This window comes from Pleurodeles waltl, chromosome 1_1 (assembly GCF_031143425.1).
Source record: "Pleurodeles waltl isolate 20211129_DDA chromosome 1_1, aPleWal1.hap1.20221129, whole genome shotgun sequence".
Lineage (NCBI taxonomy): Eukaryota > Metazoa > Chordata > Amphibia > Caudata > Salamandridae > Pleurodeles > Pleurodeles waltl.
In genome coordinates this window covers 423,448,318-423,466,132 of record NC_090436.1, presented here as the reverse complement: position 1 = coordinate 423,466,132, position 17,815 = coordinate 423,448,318, and positions in this window count along the sequence as shown.

The window sequence follows — 17,815 nt, the reverse complement described above, 5'->3', positions numbered from 1 at the left end:
CCATTCTATGGTCTTTATGGTCTACACCCACGCATCTTACCAGTTGATTTACCAAGTTCCACACCAGAAATGCCTGCAGTACAGGGGATGTTATCACATTTGAAAACAGTCCATTTACAACTTAAAAAAAACTTCAACAAGCCAAGGTAAGATACAAAAAACAATATGACAAAAACATCAACCCAGCCCAGAATACAAAGTAAAAGACATGGTTTGGTTGTCCACAAAAAATTTGACTTTCAAAGATAAAAATGTGTTTCATCCAAAATTCATAGGGCCCTATGAAATCCTTCGATGCCTCAACCCTGTAACATACAAATTGAAGTTACCCCCGTCCATACGGATTCATCCTGTTTTTCACACTTCTCTACTTAAACGGACTATTGCAAAGTGTAACACTCGTCCGCCCACAATTCTTGTTCAAGATCAATGGGAATATGAAGTACGGTCCGTTCGAGATTCTCGGTTCTGTGGCAATTCCTTATGGTATATAGTAGCTTGGAAAGGCTATGGTTCTGAAGATGATTCTTGGGAACCTGCTTCACAAATCCATGCCCCACGGCTAATACGTCAATTTCACTTTTGTTATCCCAACAAACCAGGTCCGCGCCCATTTGTTGAAGCCATCATCTCTGTGAAACCACGCACATTGTGTGATAAAAGTCATCTGCCCAGACGATTGGGCCATTGGTGGTTCCGTTGCCCTCGTGAACATTAGAGCGAGGCTTCTGCATGCTCATCGTTTGAACACGCACGTTGCAGTGAGCATGGAAACCGGGGAAGTCGAGGAAGACTTCATTTCCCAGCCTTCCCTGCCGAAAATTACTTTGGGTGTAGTCAGGCTATAAATACCTGCCACACCCGGTTAACCAATGCTTCCTATTCTGAGCGTCTTTGGAGAGGGGGTCCCTTCCGTGCCTCTGCCTGGGTTTCTTCGATCCTGTCTTCATTTGCGAGTGGCCGGCTCGCGGCGGTGAGAACTTTCCTTTGGGGCATTCTTGCCCTCAGTGAACTCCGAAATCGGAGTCTTTTTAGATTAAGAAACATTCCGAGCAAGTTGCTTTGCAACATCGTTTCTCGTGGCAGTTTATTTCCGTGTGACTCAAAATAACCTTTTTCTTTGTAACATTTGCTTTTGAAGTTGGATACATAATTGCTCCTGTATATTTCGCTTATTCTGTGTGACTCAAAGTAACCATTTTCTCCGTGACACTTCTAAAGTTGGCTATATAATTACTAAAGGGTATTTCGTTTAGACTATGGTGTAATTTCCTCACATTGTGAAAACGCTGATTTCGAGTCATAAGGTTATTTGAGTTTCTATGTTATTTCTTAGTAGAAGAAAGCTACATTGTGCTTTGTTTAACATTTTCTTGTTGAGGTCTGAGTAAGTTTAATTCAGAAGAAAAGTCAATATTATAATTTCAACCCACCTGAGTGTCATTAAGGAACACTAATGTCATTGTATGGCTAATAATTATTAAGGCAAGATATTTGTGACATATTTTGATATACTGCGTTTTTGGATCTTTGGAATAAGAGTTGTGCAGAATTTTGTTTCTTCTGGCAGAAATAGAAACTAGTGAGATCTTTGAAAGACAGTGAATTATTGTTTATCATTTACTGTATTAACCTTTTCCTTTCCAGATCTCCATCCTGGCTGTACCTTCCCAACTACCCCTTCCCCCGGCCGGGCCCCTCTAAAGTTCAGCACCATAACGGCATCTGACTTTGGTGTTGCCTGGAAGTGGGACCCTTATCAGCATCGTGCAGATCCTGAGAACTTAGACCTCCTGACAGCAACTAGACCACACCCAGCACCACGGACCCTGGTTCTTACTCCATCCACCGATACGACGCCAGGACCCTACACGCCCTCAACACCAGAGGCCCGACCTCCTGCCATCGTGCCTCGCCCAGGGACACCAAAAGCCAGTTCTCCTGCTGCAACTTGTACCCTGATCCCTCTCTCCGCTGGACCTCCCTGACACCTCAGATGTATACTACTCAACACACGCTCCCTCATCAAGCACTCAATAGAGTTTGGGACCTCCTTGACTCCATCGCCCCCAACGTCGCCTTCTTCACAGAGACCTGGATCACCATCTTCTCAGCCCCAGACATCACCACTGCCATCCCCGAAGGCTACAAGATCATACATCAAGACCGCATCAACCGACCTGGAGGAGGTATCGACAATGTCCACAAAAAAGTCACTCCATCTCATGACTAGCATTGATATTCAGACTACTGTCGTCAAACACCTTCACTTTCCGATCCAGACTAATCCTACAGACCCCCAGGACCCCCCCACCCTTCAGCAAAGCACTGGCCTACTTCATTGCCACGCATGCTCTCAATGGTCTACATACTCCTTGGCAACCTCAACTTTCACCTCAACAACCACAGTAACCCAAACACCTCTACCCTCATGGATAACTTCGCCACACTCGAACTCAAGCAACTGGTCAACCTCCCCCCTCATTCAGCAGGACACATCCTTGACCCTGTCTTCTCCGCCAGAAACCATATTTCCTTTTCACGCACCTCCAAACTTCACTGGACCGACCACCACCGCGTCCACTTCTCCTTCACCAAGACGGTCGAACAGCACCAAGCCCACTGCCCCTTGTGCAGGAACTGGACCAAGATCACCGATCATGGAGTGACTTGCAGTTATGTTGGAATCTCATATGTTTGAGTACAACCATTCATTCACAGACATCTGGGTTTGTATGACCAACATGGAGACAATGATATAGCTTCCAATTAGGGAACATGGTGAGGGCCTTCTACAAGTACTTACCAATCTCTGGTCCTCTCCAACATCCAAAGGACTAATGGCATCTACTGATGACCTCGGAGTATGTCATTTTAGGGGTGCCAGACATAAGTGGTGCTTTCCCTGGGACTTGCTAATTCATTGTGTTTTGGAGTTTAGAGACATCTTCCTGACATTTTACACATTTTGTCTACAGTGTACATTTCCTTGCCAAATGTGTGGCATATCTGAGCAACATTAGTACTATCTCCATGACTCTACTGGGACAAATATCACTTGGTGAAGTGTGCATTGTGGATCTGTTTCCAGTGTGACTTGAGTATTTCCATGTCACCTTCTCCGGGCTAATGTACTGTTATCAGCACCATGGCATGTTCTGGGGGCATCACTTTGTATTGTGGTGCTACTGTGTATGTGACAAATAGATGACTGTATGACCGTCTGTGGGATCTATGGGAATGGAGTTGGCATTGGCCTACTATTGTATGACAACAGGTAACTGAGGTTTGCTCCATGAGGCAAAGCATTGAAGGTGATGAGGTCTCCTACTTGTTCAGTGGTTTCTGTGATTGCACAACGTCAATCATGCAGTTGTAGTTTTCTGAGATCCTGATTTTCCTGTGGGCAACTGTGATGGCTATATTTCTCTTTGTATTTGCAGCATCAACCCATGGAAGCAAAGGAGATGGGGCACAGCTCAGTGGGGAAAGCAACTGGCCACGGGACCTCAGGTCAAGACACCACTGACCCATTGGCCCAGAGGATGAGAGGAGTGTCACAGGGGAGACCGGATCTATAATTCTGTCATCATCCGATTCTTCCTCCTGTGGCCACTCCCTCGTGGTGCAGACCCATTGGGACATAGCCCTGTACCATCTTTGTCCACCACCCTGAGTTCTATCGCCCCCCTCCCTGTTGCTCCCCACTCAGTTGGCTGTGCCCGCTCATCCAAGAGGGTGGGTGTCTCCTTTCGCTGCAGGCCCCTCCACCCTAGCCCCTGTTACTCCTGCTGCCCTAGGTGAGGAGGCTATTGACCTCCTGGGGAGTATCGCTGTGGATCAGGCAGCCATTCTGAATGCCATCCAGGGGTTGTCCACTCAACTGCAGCAGACAAGTGCATTCCTGGAAGGCATTCAAAGTGCCATGTCCGGCCTACAGAGATGTTTTCAGGCTCTGACGTCCACTCTGACGGCAGCCAGTCACCCCCCATTTCCCTTTTGTCAATCCAAATCCCCCATTCCCCTACTTATCCAAAGCACAGAGACCGATCTGCACACACCCACCTCAACACACAGGAGAAGCACATTGTAGTATACAGTGCAGATAAATTCACGAAAATCCAGTCTTCTGTTCTTCCGAAAAAACAAGTTTATTAAGATATGAATCAGGGAAAAGACCTCAGCCACCGGCGCTACCAAGCGACACTCTCCAACTCTCCTCTCCAATCTCCCCACACGTCCCACCACCGTTCTATAAAGGAATCTACTAAGATTCCAAGCTAAACTCAAGACACTACACCACCTCCCTCACTTCACTATTAAATAGATGTACAACATATGTATAAACGTAACTTTACAAGATAACATTCTAATTTTTTTTTTTTTTAATGTATGCGTATGCAACGTGTGTATATCACACAAATAACATTACAAGACATAATCTTTCATGTAAGAAGGACGTTTCCGAACACGTTGAGATTTGTATCCTTGTACAGATTCACTGCTTGAGGAGTTATTTTCTAACCTCCTCCCCACCAACTCACTCTTTTCGATGGGAATGAACTTAGCTACTCTATTAAGGTTCCACACCCTATGATCATCAAGTTTCACAGCATTCCTAAATACCTTGATCACCTTAAAAGGTTGACTAAAACCAGATGAACCTAACTTCCTAGGAGACTTTATTTTAACCCAGTCTCCCACTCTCACTACTGTCTCCTTAACAGCATTTCTCTCATCAAACACCACCTTCCTACTTAACATTTTCTCTTTCTCTCTCTCTCTCCATTCCCCAGTATTGTCAACTTGATTGTCAACCAATGTTCTTTTCTCAGAAACCCACAAAGGCATGATGTGAGTATTAGGTCTCCTTCCTCTAAACAATTTGAACGGTGAAACCCCAGTGGACGAATGCGGGGTAAAACGGTACTCCCTCACTTTTTTATTTACAACATCTTCCCAATTACTACCCGTCGATACTGCTAACTGTATACTTTCCTTCAACACCTTAATAAACCTTTCCACAACGCCATTACTTTCAGGATGGTATAAAGCAGCCCTTTTATGTCTTACCCCTCTTTCTTGAAGAAATTTCTCCATCTCATTGGAGACAAATTGTACACCATTGTCTGATAAAATTGAAGAAGGAAACCCTTCTTTCTCAAATAAACTCTCTAAGAATCCCATTTCAACTTTAGACTCTACTGAATTCACAATTTTAATTCTGGCCAACGTGAAAACATGTCAATACATACTAAAACACATCTGTCACAAGAATTAATTTTTATGGGCCCCAAAATGTCAATTGAAATATCAGACCATGGACCACTAGCTTGTTCTCTCACAACCATGGGTTGTGTCCTACACTTCAAACCCTTATCACACTGAGAGCATTCAACACAGTTTCTAACCAGTCTTTCAATCTCTATGTCCATGGCAGGCCACCAATATCCTTCCCTTACTTTTTCTTTCGTTTTGGCTATGCCCATATGACTAGCGTGAGCATGCTTTATCAACACATTCCTCACAGCAGCAGGTGGAATTAATTTTGTGCCCCTCATGAGTAGTCCATCCAACACTGATAATTCATTCCTGATTTGCCAAAAGCCTCTCATACCTTCTTCACACTTATTTTTTTCACACCAAGTATTACATACATTAAACATAACCTTTATTAAAACATCATCCTTCTTCAACTCATCTTTCCATTGTTCCTCAGAAATAATTCCTTCCGAAATCTCACACACACACTGATTTTCTCCTCAGAATCTTCACAATCATCCTCCAGCTTGCATCCAATCTCCACCAATCTTGAAAGACAATCAGCCAAGACAGTGTCCACACCAGGGATATATATCACCTCGAAGTTAAATTCCTGTAATGCCACAACCCACTTACGTATCCTATGAGACACTAGATCAATCCCTTTCTTACCAAATACTTCCTTCAGTGGTTTGTGGTCAGTTTTAACCAAAAACTTCCTTCCCCACAAAAACTTCCTTAGTTTGCGTACCGACCAATACACAGCAAGCGCCTCCTTTTCAACCACAGAATAGTTATACTCAGCTCCTCTCAATGCACGTGAAATAAATAAAATTGTCCGTTCTAGTCCATTCTTCCTTTGCATTAGAACTGCTCCTAAATCTTTGGAACTGGCATCAGTCACAACCCAAGTCTCATCTCTACAGTCAAAGCTACCTAGAATTGGAGCTGAATTCAAACATTGCTTCAAAAAACAAAATTCTTCTTCACATTGTTCTGTCCAACGGAACTCCTTCCCTTTACGCAAAAGTTCTCTTATGGCTGTAGTATTTTGAGCCATATTGTGAATGAACTTACTATAAAATTCAGTCATACCCAAAAATTTCAATACTTCCTCCTTAGTTTGAGGAGATCTCATACTGTTGATGGTATTGACTAAGTCATTTTTTGGTCTAATACCAGTGCTGCTTATGACATGACCCAAATACTCAATTTCTGCAACATTAAATTTACATTTTACTTTCTTCAGAGTCAAACCTGCATCCTTCAGCTTTGACAATACTGCTCTCACCCGCACATCATGTTCTTTTTCAGAAGAAGCCACAATTAATACATCATCCTGGTAAACTCTGACTCCTTCTAAACCATTCAGGATATGTTCTATGCTTCTTTGAAACACAGCAGCAGCTGAAATCAACCCAAACGGCATTCTTGTGTATTTGAACGTACCAAACGGTGTAACAAAAGCAGTTAATTCCTGACAGTCTGGATGTAACTTTATCTGATGATAGGCGGATGCTAAATCTAGTGACGAAAAATGCTTGGCACCATCTAAGAAGCACAACAACTCACATATATTGGGCAGAGGGTAGTGATCCACTACCACCATTTTGTTCAACTCTCTCAAATCTACACATAATCTCACCTCCCCATTACCCTTGCGAGCCATAACTACTGGAGGCAACCACTCCGTAGCCTCCACCTTCTGTATAATCCCTTCACTAACCAACCTATCCAACTCCATCTTCATACTGTCTCGCACTGATAACGGTACTCCTCTAACTTTAGCTATTTTTGGATTAGCATTGGATTTCAACTTTATTAAGTGCAAATAATTTTTAAGATTTCCAATCTTTTTGTTAAATACTTCTGGGAATTCTTTCATCCAAGACATACTACTTTCTTGCTCAATACTTGATGAATTTCCCCCTTGCACATCAACAGAATCAACGGACAGAGAACTAGCAATACTCTTCCTACTGCACACAGGGAAGTCAGCATTTGGATCTAAAATCACGTTTAGATCTCGCTGGTGTAACCAACTTATTAGAGAATCACCCTTCATAGAAATATATATCTTTCCAGGAATAATTATGTCACTAAACTCAATGGTTCCTCAAAAATATCCCAGAAGAGGTATTGGAACACCCCCATAACCTCTAGGTTTGATGTCCGGTTTGAATATTTGAACATGCCCAGCCAATTTATGATCATAAAATGTCTTCGGAATCAAAGTTATCTTGGCTCCTGAATCAAACAGCAGTTTAACAATATTCCCGTTGACTTTGACTTCTTCTATTGGGCCATTTGGAGAAAAACCTTTAACTTGAAAAATATTGTAACTTTCCTCCGGATTTCCTTCACTTAAATCAATTTCTTGAACTTTCTTCAAGCTTCTTGTAGATCTGCAACATCTGGTGAAGTGTCCTTTCTTCCCACAGGATTTACACATAGCTTTCCACCCCGGACATCCTTTATTGTTTGCGAAATGGCCTTCATTGCCACATCTAAAGCACTTCCCTTGGTGAAATCCACTGATGGTCTTACTAGGCTCAATATTTTTGTTGGAAACTTTAGATTTTTGTATGGTATGTATAAAGTCTCCCTTTCCAGTTTCAAAACCACCCGAAGCCGAAGGCAATTCCTTCCTTAAAACTTCCGTACAGGCTTTCGCGTGTTCAACATTCTTTGCAGCCAACACCACGTCTTGTAAAGAAGGATTGTCTTTATGCCACATGCTCTCCCAGGCTTTTTCATAAGAACTACCTAGCATTAACTGATCTCTTAGCCTCTCCTCTAAGGAAGATCCAAAGTTACATGTAGAAGCTAACTTGCGTAATTCTGTTATATATTGTTCAATTGTTTCCCCTGAACGTTGAGTGCGTCGCCCAAAATGAAATCTCTCAAGTACGGTACTGATTTTGGGTAGATAGTGCAAGTCCAATTTTTTAATACAAATCTCAAATTCATTCAGGTTAGTGGCCTCTTGGTCTTGAAGTTCTGGAAGATGTTCAAAAATTTCTTGCCCTTCTGACCCTAAGCAATGCATTAGAAGGGAGGTTCTTCTTTCGGCACTTAAAGACGTACCACAAACTCTGGCATAATGCGAGAATACTTTTTCCCATTTCAACCATGGAATTGGTGGTTCACCTGGGGAGGATAAAAAAAATGGAGGAGCAGGTACATTCTGCATTATCAATTTTTGATGAAAAGACAAGAAAAATAGAAGGGAAAAAAAAAAACACAAGAAAATATATTATAATTGAATTCCACTAGTAATAAGAAATTACTATATCCTTCTCTTTATTTGAAAAAAAAAATGGCAGCCAAAAGAATCCACAGAAGTTGCAGGTTAGCGTACTAGACTCTACTAAAAAAAAATATAGTCTCTTGTCTATTTCCGTGTTGCTCGTGTTGAGGAGTTAAGATAGAAAAACAAACACACGAGAGAGAGAGGATGACACGCGCGCTTGCTTGACTGAAAAGCGTCACAAGACCATTATCGGTGTGGGCGAGGTAAAAGGAAACCATTAAAAGAGCAGGTCAGCTTGCTAAGCAGGTGATTACAAATTTAGGAATGTTTGTAAACAAAGGAATTCCCAATAAACGAGAAACTCACAGCTTCAACGTGACAGTAGAAATTCCACGCTGCTTATCTTGATGTTGAGGTCTTATTTGTAGAGTTCGATCGTAAAACGCTCGTCGCCAAGTGTAGTATACAGTGCAGATAAATTCACGAAAATCCAGTCTTCTGTTCTTCCGAAAAAACAAGTTTATTAAGATATGAATCAGGGAAAAGACCTCAGCCACCGGCGCTACCAACCAACACTCTCCAACTCTCCTCTCCAATCTCCCCACACATCCCACCACCGTTCTATAAAGGAATCTACTAAGATTCCATTCTAAACTCAAGACACTACACACATATAAACACAAACACCACAGAGCACACCGGCATGCAAGCACTCAGCATATACACACACAACATCAGCCACCACATCCCTAGGCACCCCCACCACCCTACACACCACATTAAGCATATCCACAGGCATCACCACAGCAGTCAGTAACTGTAGGAGGCTGGACTGGCTTGTAGTGAGTACCAAGGGTACTTGCACCTTGCACCAGGCCCAGTTATCCCTTATTAGTGTATAGGGTGTCTAGCAGCTTAGGCTGATAGATAATGGTAGCTTAGCAGAGCAGCTTAGGCTGAACTTGGAGACGTGTGAAGCTACTACAGTACCACCTAGTGTCATATGCACAATATCATAAGAAAACACAATACACAGTTATACTAAAAATAAAGGTACTTTATTTTTATGACAATATGCCAAAGTATCTTAGAGTGTACCCTCAGTGAGAGGATAGGAAATATACACAAGATAGATATACACAATAGCAAAAATATGCAGTATAGTCTTAGAAAACAGTGCAAACAATGTATAGTTACAATAGGATGCAATGGGGACACATAGGGATAGGGGCAACACAAACCATATACTCCAAAAGTGGAATGCGAACCACGAATGGACCCCAAACCTATGTGACCTTGTAGAGGGTCGCTGGGACTATTAGAAAATAGTGAGAGTTAGAAAAATAACCCTCCCCAAGACCCTGAAAAGTGAGTGCAAAGTGCACTAAAGTTCCCCAAAGGACAAAGAAGTCGTGATAGGGGAATAAGGCAGGAAAGACACAAACCAACAATGCAACAACGATGGATTTCCAGTCGAGGGTACCTGTGGAACAAGGGGACCAAGTCCAAAAGTCACAAGCAAGTCGGAGATGGGCAGTTGCCTAGGAAATGCCAGCTGCGGGTGCAAAGAAGCTTCTACTGGACAGAAGAAGCTGAGGTTTCTGCAGGAACGAAAAGGGCTAGAGACTTCCCCTTTGGTGGACAGATCCCTCTCGCCTTGGAGAGTCGTGCAGAAGTGTTTTCCTGCCGAAAGAATGCCAACAAGCCTTGCTAGCTGCAAATCGTGCGGTTAGCGTTTTTGGACGCTGCTGTGGCCCAGGAGGGACCAGGAGGTAGCCAATTGGACCAGGAGGTAGAGGGGACGTCGAGCAAGACAAAGAGCCCTCTTAGCAGCAGGTAGCACCCGGAGAAGTGCCAGAAACAGGCACTACGAGGATGCGTGAAACAGTGCTCACCCGAAGTCGCACAAAGAAGTCCCACGTCGCCGGAGAACAACTTAGGAGGTCGTGCAATGCAGGTTAGAGTGCCGTAGACCCAGGCTGGACTGTGCACAAAGGATTTCTGCCGGAAGTGCACGGAGGCCGGAGTAGCTGCAAAAGTCGCGGTTCCCAGCAATGCAGTCTAGCGAGGTGAGGCAAGGACTTACCTCCACCAAACTTGGACTGAAGAGTCACTGGACTGTGGGGGTCACTTGGACAGAGTTGCTGGATTCGAGGGACCTCGCTCATTGTGCTGAGAGGAGACACAAGGGACCGGTAATGCAGCTTTTTGGTGCCTGCGGTTGCAGGGGGAAGATTCCGTCGACCCACAGGAGATTTCTTTGGAGCTTCTAGTGCAGAGAGGAGGCAGACTACCCCCACAGCATGCACCACCAGGGAAACAGTAGAGAAGGCGGCAGGATCAGCGTTACAGAGTTGCAGTAGTCGTCTTTGCTACTATGTTGCAGTTTTGCAGGCTTCCAGCGCGGTCAGCAGTCGATTCCTTGGCAGAAGGTGAAGAGAGAGATGCAGAGGAACTCGGATGAGCTCTTGCATTCGTTATCTAAAGTTTCCCCAGAGACCCTAAATAGCCAGAAAAGAGGGTTTGGCTACCTAGGAGAGAGGATAGGCTAGCAACACCTGAAGGAGCCTATCACAAGGAGTCTCTGACGTCACCTGGTGGCACTGGCCACTCAGAGCAGTCCAGTGTGCCAGCAGCACCTCTGTTTCCAAGATGGCAGAGGTCTGGAGCACACTGGAGGAGCTCTGGACACCTCCCAGGGGAGGTGCAGCTCAGGGGAGTGGTCACTCCCCTTTCCTTTGTCCAGTTTCGCGCCAGAGCAGGGCTAAGGGGTCCCCTGAACCGGTGTAGACTGGCTTATGCAGAATTGGGCACATCTGTGCCCAAGAAAGCATTTCCAGAGGCTGGGGGAGGCTACTCCTCCCCTGCCTTCTCACCATTTTCTAAAGGGAGAGGGTGTAACACCCTCTCTCAGAGGAAGTCCTTTGTTCTGCCATCCTGGGCCAGGCCTGGCTGGACCCCAGGAGGGCAGATGCCTGTCTGAGGGGTTGGCAGCAGCAGCAGCTGCAGTGAAACCCCAGGAAGGGCAGTTTGGCAGTACCAGGGTCTGTGCTACAGACCACTGGGATCATGGGATTGTGCCAACTATGCCAGGATGGCATAGAGGGGGCAATTCCATGATCATAGACATGTTACATGGCCATATTCGGAGTTACCATTGTGAATCTACATATAGGTAGTGACCTATATGTAGTGCACACGTGTAATGGTGTCCCCGCACTCACAAAGTCCGGGGAATTGGCCCTGAACAATGTGGGGGCACCTTGGCTAGTGCCAGGGTGCCCTCACACTAAGTAACTTTGCACCTAACCTTTACCAGGTAAAGGTTAGACATATAGGTGACTTATAAGTTACTTAAGTGCAGTGTAAAATGGCTGTGAAATAACGTGGACGTTATTTCACTCAGGCTGCAGTGGCAGGCCTGTGTAAGAATTGTCAGAGCTCCCTATGGGTGGCAAAAGAAATGCTGCAGCCCATAGGGATCTCCTGGAACCCCAATACCCTGGGTACCTCAGTACCATATACTAGGGAATTATAAGGGTGTTCCAGTAAGCCAATGTAAATTGGTAAATTTGGTCACTAGCCTGTTAGTGACAATTTGAAAGAAATGAGAGAGCATAACCACTGAGGTTCTGGATAGCAGAGCCTCAGTGAGACAGTTAGGCACCACACAGGGAACACATACATATAGGCCACAAACATATGAGCACTGGGGTCCTGACTAGCAGGGTCCCAGTGACACATAACAAACATACTGAAAACATAGGGTTTTCACTATTAGCACTGGGTCCTGGCTGGCAGGATCCCAGCGAGACAGTGAAAACACCCTGACATACACTCACAAACAGGCCTAAAGTGGGGGTAACAAGGCTAGAAAGAGGCTACTTTCTCACACAACCCCCCCCCAAACGAAGGACAATAAGGCTAACCTTGGCCAGTTGAGACTTTATTGTCTAAGTGGTGATAAGTAGAGAGTAGCTCTGCAATAGACTGGTTACTCCCTTTATTATCCACTATATGGTTACTTCCCTGTGGGGATGTAAACCACCCTGTTTGAAGTTTTTTAGCTAAGCAACAATGTGAAGATGTATTTTCAGAGTTTCTATCAGTAAGTTTTAGTTTAGAGCAGTGGGAATTATCCACTGAACCTATTTGTAATGATGGAAATGCCAGACAGGGATGCTGTCTCAGTAAAGCCATAGCTGGGCAAAAACTTTGTCCATATGGCTGGAAGAGAGAACAGGGATGCTGTTTCTCTTGAGTTGGAGCAGGGCAGGGATGCTGTCCTATGAGCTCCACACTAGGGCAGGGATGCTGTCCTAAGTGTTGTGAGGCAGTGCAGGGTTTCTGCACTAAAGTTTCTCTGGGAGGGTTGGAGGGATGCTCCATGTTAACTAAAATGGTGCTCTTGTTGTCACCAAAGTTAGTTATCCCACAGAGAGGTACTTCTACCTCAGGGAGTCCAGCTTTGCCAGCTGATGATTCCCTTGGAACAGGTGCCACCCCAGGAGAGGTTTCTCCCACCACAGGAATGTTATCCTGAATGGTAGGGTGGGTAGGGGATACTGTGATACCCTTTTTACCTGTTGATGGAGAGGGATCCTGAGTTTTCAGGCCTTCTCTCCTTTGCTTTTTCATTTCATTAGAAATGAGAGGGAACAATTCCTCTGGGATGCCCAGCATGGCTGCATGGGCATAAAACTCTACATCAGCCCAACCTGAGGCCTCTAGGTCATTACCTAAGAGACAGTCTACAGGTAAGCTAGGTGATACCACCACCTGCTTAGGGCCAGTAACTCCACCCCAACTAAACTGAATTATAGCTAAGGGAAGAAACTTAGTGGAGTTATGGACATCAATAATCTTATACTGTTGTCCAATGATGTGTTGATCAGGGTGCACTAGGTTTTCAGTCACCAAAGTGATACTGGCACCTGTGTCCCTGTAGGCCAAGGCCTCAACACCATTTATTGAAACTGTCTGCCTGTACTTATCCATTGTAAGGGGACAAGCAGCCAGTGTGGCAAGGCCAATGCCACTAGGTGTGACAGAAACTGTCTTGGGAGTGACTACCCCAGTTTCTATGATGGACCCATAAGTGAACCCAACTACGCCCTTTGCTTGACTGTTGCCAGCAGTCCCACCACTAGTACCACTACTGCTAGGGGCACTAGAGCTTGATGTATTAGTGGTGGTAGGCTCAGGGGGTTTACCTGGACAGGACTTATCCCCTGGCCTATGGCCTCTGTTTTTACACACAAAGCACCAAGGCTTTTTAATTTGTGTGGGTTGAGAAGAAGAGGAAGAATTTGTTTTATCCCCACCCTCTGAAGAGTGTTTAAGATTTGAAGTGGGATCTTTGGTTTTACCCTTATCCCCATGCTTATCTTGAGATTTTTCACCATCTTTCTTCTTATTGCCATCTTTGTCACCCCCTGTATGAACTTTTCTGTTCACCCTTGTTCTGACCCATTTGTCTGCCTTCTTTCCCAATTCTTGGGGAGAGGTCAGATCAGAGTCCACCAAGTACTAGTGCAACAAATCAGACACACAATTATTAAGACTATGCTCTCTCAGGATCAAGTTATACAGGCTGTCATAATCAGTAACTTTACTGCCATGTAACCACCCCTCCAGGGCCTTCACTGAATGGTCAATGAAATCAACCCAGTCTTGTGAAGACTCCTTTTTGGTCTCTCTGAACTTTATCCTGTATTGTTCAGTGGTTAAGCCATAACCATCCAGGAGTGCATTCTTAAGAACTGTAAAATGATTGGCATCACTTTCTTTCACAGTAAGGAGCCTATCCCTACCTTTTCCACTAAATGATAGCCATAGGATAGCAGCCCACTGCCTTTGAGGGACATCCTGTACAACACAGGCCCTCTCAAGTGCAGCAAACCACTTGTTAATGTCATCCCCCTCCTTATAAGGGGGAACTATCTTATGCAGATTCCTGGAATCATGCTCTTTTGCAGGATGACTATGGGGAATACTGCTGCTGCAACCATGGGTTTCTAAACCCAATTTCTGTCTCTCCTTCTCTACTTCTAAAGTCTGTCTATCCAAATCCAGCTGTTGCTTCTTGAGCTTCAGTCTGGTTTGTTCCACTCTCAATCTATTGAGCTCCCTTTCTAACAATCTGTCATCAGGGTGGGTGGGAGGGACATGCCTTGAAACAGAAGTATGGTGAGAATGGACAGAAGGAGACCTGTCCCTTACAGAGGGCACCCTAACAGCTTGGCTAACAGAAACATCAGTACCACTGTGGTGAGAATAAATGCTCTTGCTATGATGTGAGACAACACTATTTGTATGGTGTGGCTCTTCATCATTACCAACTATGCTAGACTGTCTAGTAATGGGCAGGCTAGGAAGTTTCTTTCCTGAATCTTTTCCTGGGGGAGTCCCTGGATCAGATTGGGAACCATTAGCTACTTTTTCAACAGATGGGGCACTTCTAGCCTTATCTTGTTCTCTAAGCATGTTAAGTAACAGTTCCAAGGAAGGATTCTTCCCTACACTCAAACCTCTCTCTATGCAGAGACTCCTTGCTCCTTTCCAGCTAAGGTGATCATATGCAAGTTTGGACAGATCAACATTTTGGCCTGTGCCAGACATTTTTAGAGAGAGTTAAAGTGATAGAAAAAGAGAAAAAAGTTTGTCAGAGCTTTTAGAAAGACAGAAAAAAAAACTTTTAAAACTTTTTAGAACTTTTTAGAAAGTTTAGAAGTACTTTTCAGCACTTAGAAAAGAGTGAAAAGAGGAAATGCAAAACTTTTTGGCTATGTGTATATACACTGAATTTGTTTTGTATATTTTTCTCTTATGAAAAGTACAATGACAAGAGTGGTAAGTAGTCTCAAAGCACTTATCCCACCGCTGCACAACCAATGTAGGAGGCTGGACTGGCTTATAGTGAGTACCAAGGGTACTTGCACCTTGCACCTTGCACCAGGCCCAGTTATCCCTTATTAGTGTATAGGGTGTCTAGCAGCTTAGGCTGATAGATAATGGTAGCTTAGCAGAGCAGCTTAGGCTGAACTACGAGACGTGTGAAGCTACTACAGTACCACCTAGTGTCCTATGCACAATATCATAAGAAAACACAATACACAGTTATACTAAAAATAAAGGTACTTTATTTTTATGACAATATGCCAAAGTATCTTAGAGTGTACCCTCAGTGAGAGGATAGGAAATATACACAAGATATATATACACAATAGCAAAAATATGCAGTATAGTCTTAGAAAACAGTGCAAACAATGTATAGTTACAATAGGATGCAATGGGGACACATAGGGATAGGGGCAACACAAACCATATACTCCAAAAGTGGAATGCGAACCACGAATGGACCCCAAACCTATGTGACCTTGTAGAGGGTCGCTGGGACTATTAGAAAATAGTGAGAGTTAGAAAAATAACCCTCCCCAAGACCCTGAAAAGTGAGTGCAAAGTGCACTAAAGTTCCCCAAAGGACAAAGAAGTCGTGATAGGGGAATAAGGCAGGAAAGACACAAACCAACAATGCAACAACGATGGATTTCCAGTCGAGGGTACCTGTGGAACAAGGGGACCAAGTCCAAAAGTCACAAGCAAGTCGGAGATGGGCAGATGCCCAGGAAATGCCAGCTGCGGGTGCAAAGAAGCTTCTACTGGACAGAAGAAGCTGAGGTTTCTGCAGGAACGAAAAGGGCTAGAGACTTCCCCTTTGGTGGACGGATCCCTCTCGCTTTGGAAAGTTGTGCAGAAGTGTTTTCCCGCCGAAAGAACGCCAACAAGCCTTGCTAGCTGCAAATCGTGCGGTTAACGTTTTTGGACGCTGCTGTGGCCCAGGAGGGACCAGGAGGTCGCAAATTGGACCAGGAAGTAGAGGGGACGTCGAGCAAGACAAGGAGCCCTCTTAGCAGCAGGTAGCACCCAGAGAAATGCCAGAAACAGGCACTACGAGGATGCGTGATACAGTGCTCACCCAAAGTCGCACAAAGAAGTCCCACGTCGCCGGAGAACAACTTAGGAGGTCGTGCAATGCAGGTTAGAGTGCCGTGGACCCAGGCTGGACTGTGCACAAAGGATTTCCACCGGAAGTGCACGGAGGCCGGGGTAGCTGCAAAAGTCGCGGTTCCCAGCAATGCAGTCTAGCGAGGTGAGGCAAGGACTTACCTCCACCAAACTTGGACTGAAGAGTCACTGGACTGTGGGGGTCACTTGGACAGAGTTGCTGGATTTGAGGGACCTCGCTCGTCATGCTGAGAGGAGACCCAAGGGACCGGTAATGCAGCTTTTTGGTGCCTGCGGTTGCAGGGGGAAGATTCCGTCGGCCCACGGGAGATTTCTTCGGAGCTTCTAGTGCAGAGAGGAGGCAGACTACCCCCACAGCATGCACCACCAGGAAAACAGTCGAGAAGGCGGCAGGATCAGCGTTACAGAGTTGCAGTAGTCGTCTTTGCTACTATGTTGCAGTTTTGCAGGCTTCCAGCGCGGTCAGCAGTCGATTCCTTGGCAGAAGGTGAAGAGAGAGATGCAGAGGAACTCGGATGAGCTCTTGCATTCGTTATCTAAAGTTTCCCCAGAGACAGAGACCCTAAATAGCCAGAAAAGAGGGTTTGGCTACCTAGGAGAGAGGATAGGCTAGCAACACCTGAAGGAGCCTATCACAAGGAGTCTCTGACGTCACCTGGTGGCACTGGCCACTCAGAGCAGTCCAGTGTGCCAGAAGCACCTCTGTTTCCAAGATGGCAGAGGTCTGGAGCACACTGGAGGAGCTCTGGACACCTCCCAGGGGAGGTGCAGGTCAGGGGAGTGGTCACTCCCCTTTCCTTTGTCCAGTTTCGTGCCAGAGCAGGGCTAAGGGGTCCCCTGAACCGGTGTAGACTGGCTTATGCAGAATTGGGCACATCTGTGCCCAAGAAAGCATTTCCAGAGGCTGGGGGAGGCTACTCCTCCCCTGCCTTCACACCATTTTCCAAAGGGAAAGGGTGTAACACCCTCTCTCAGAGGAAGTCCTTTGTTCTGCCATCCTGGGCCAGGCCTGGCTGGACCCCAGGAGGGCAGATGCCTGTCTGAGGGGTTGGCAGCAGCAGCAGCTGCAGTGAAACCCCAGGAAGGGCAGTTTGGCAGTACCAGGGTCTGTGCTACAGACCACTGGGATCATGGGATTGTGCCAACTATGCCAGGATGGCATAGAGGGGGCAATTCCATGATCATAGACATGTTACATGGCCATATTCGGAGTTACCATTGTGAAGCTACATATAGGTAGTGACCTATATGTAGTGCACGCGTGTAATGGTG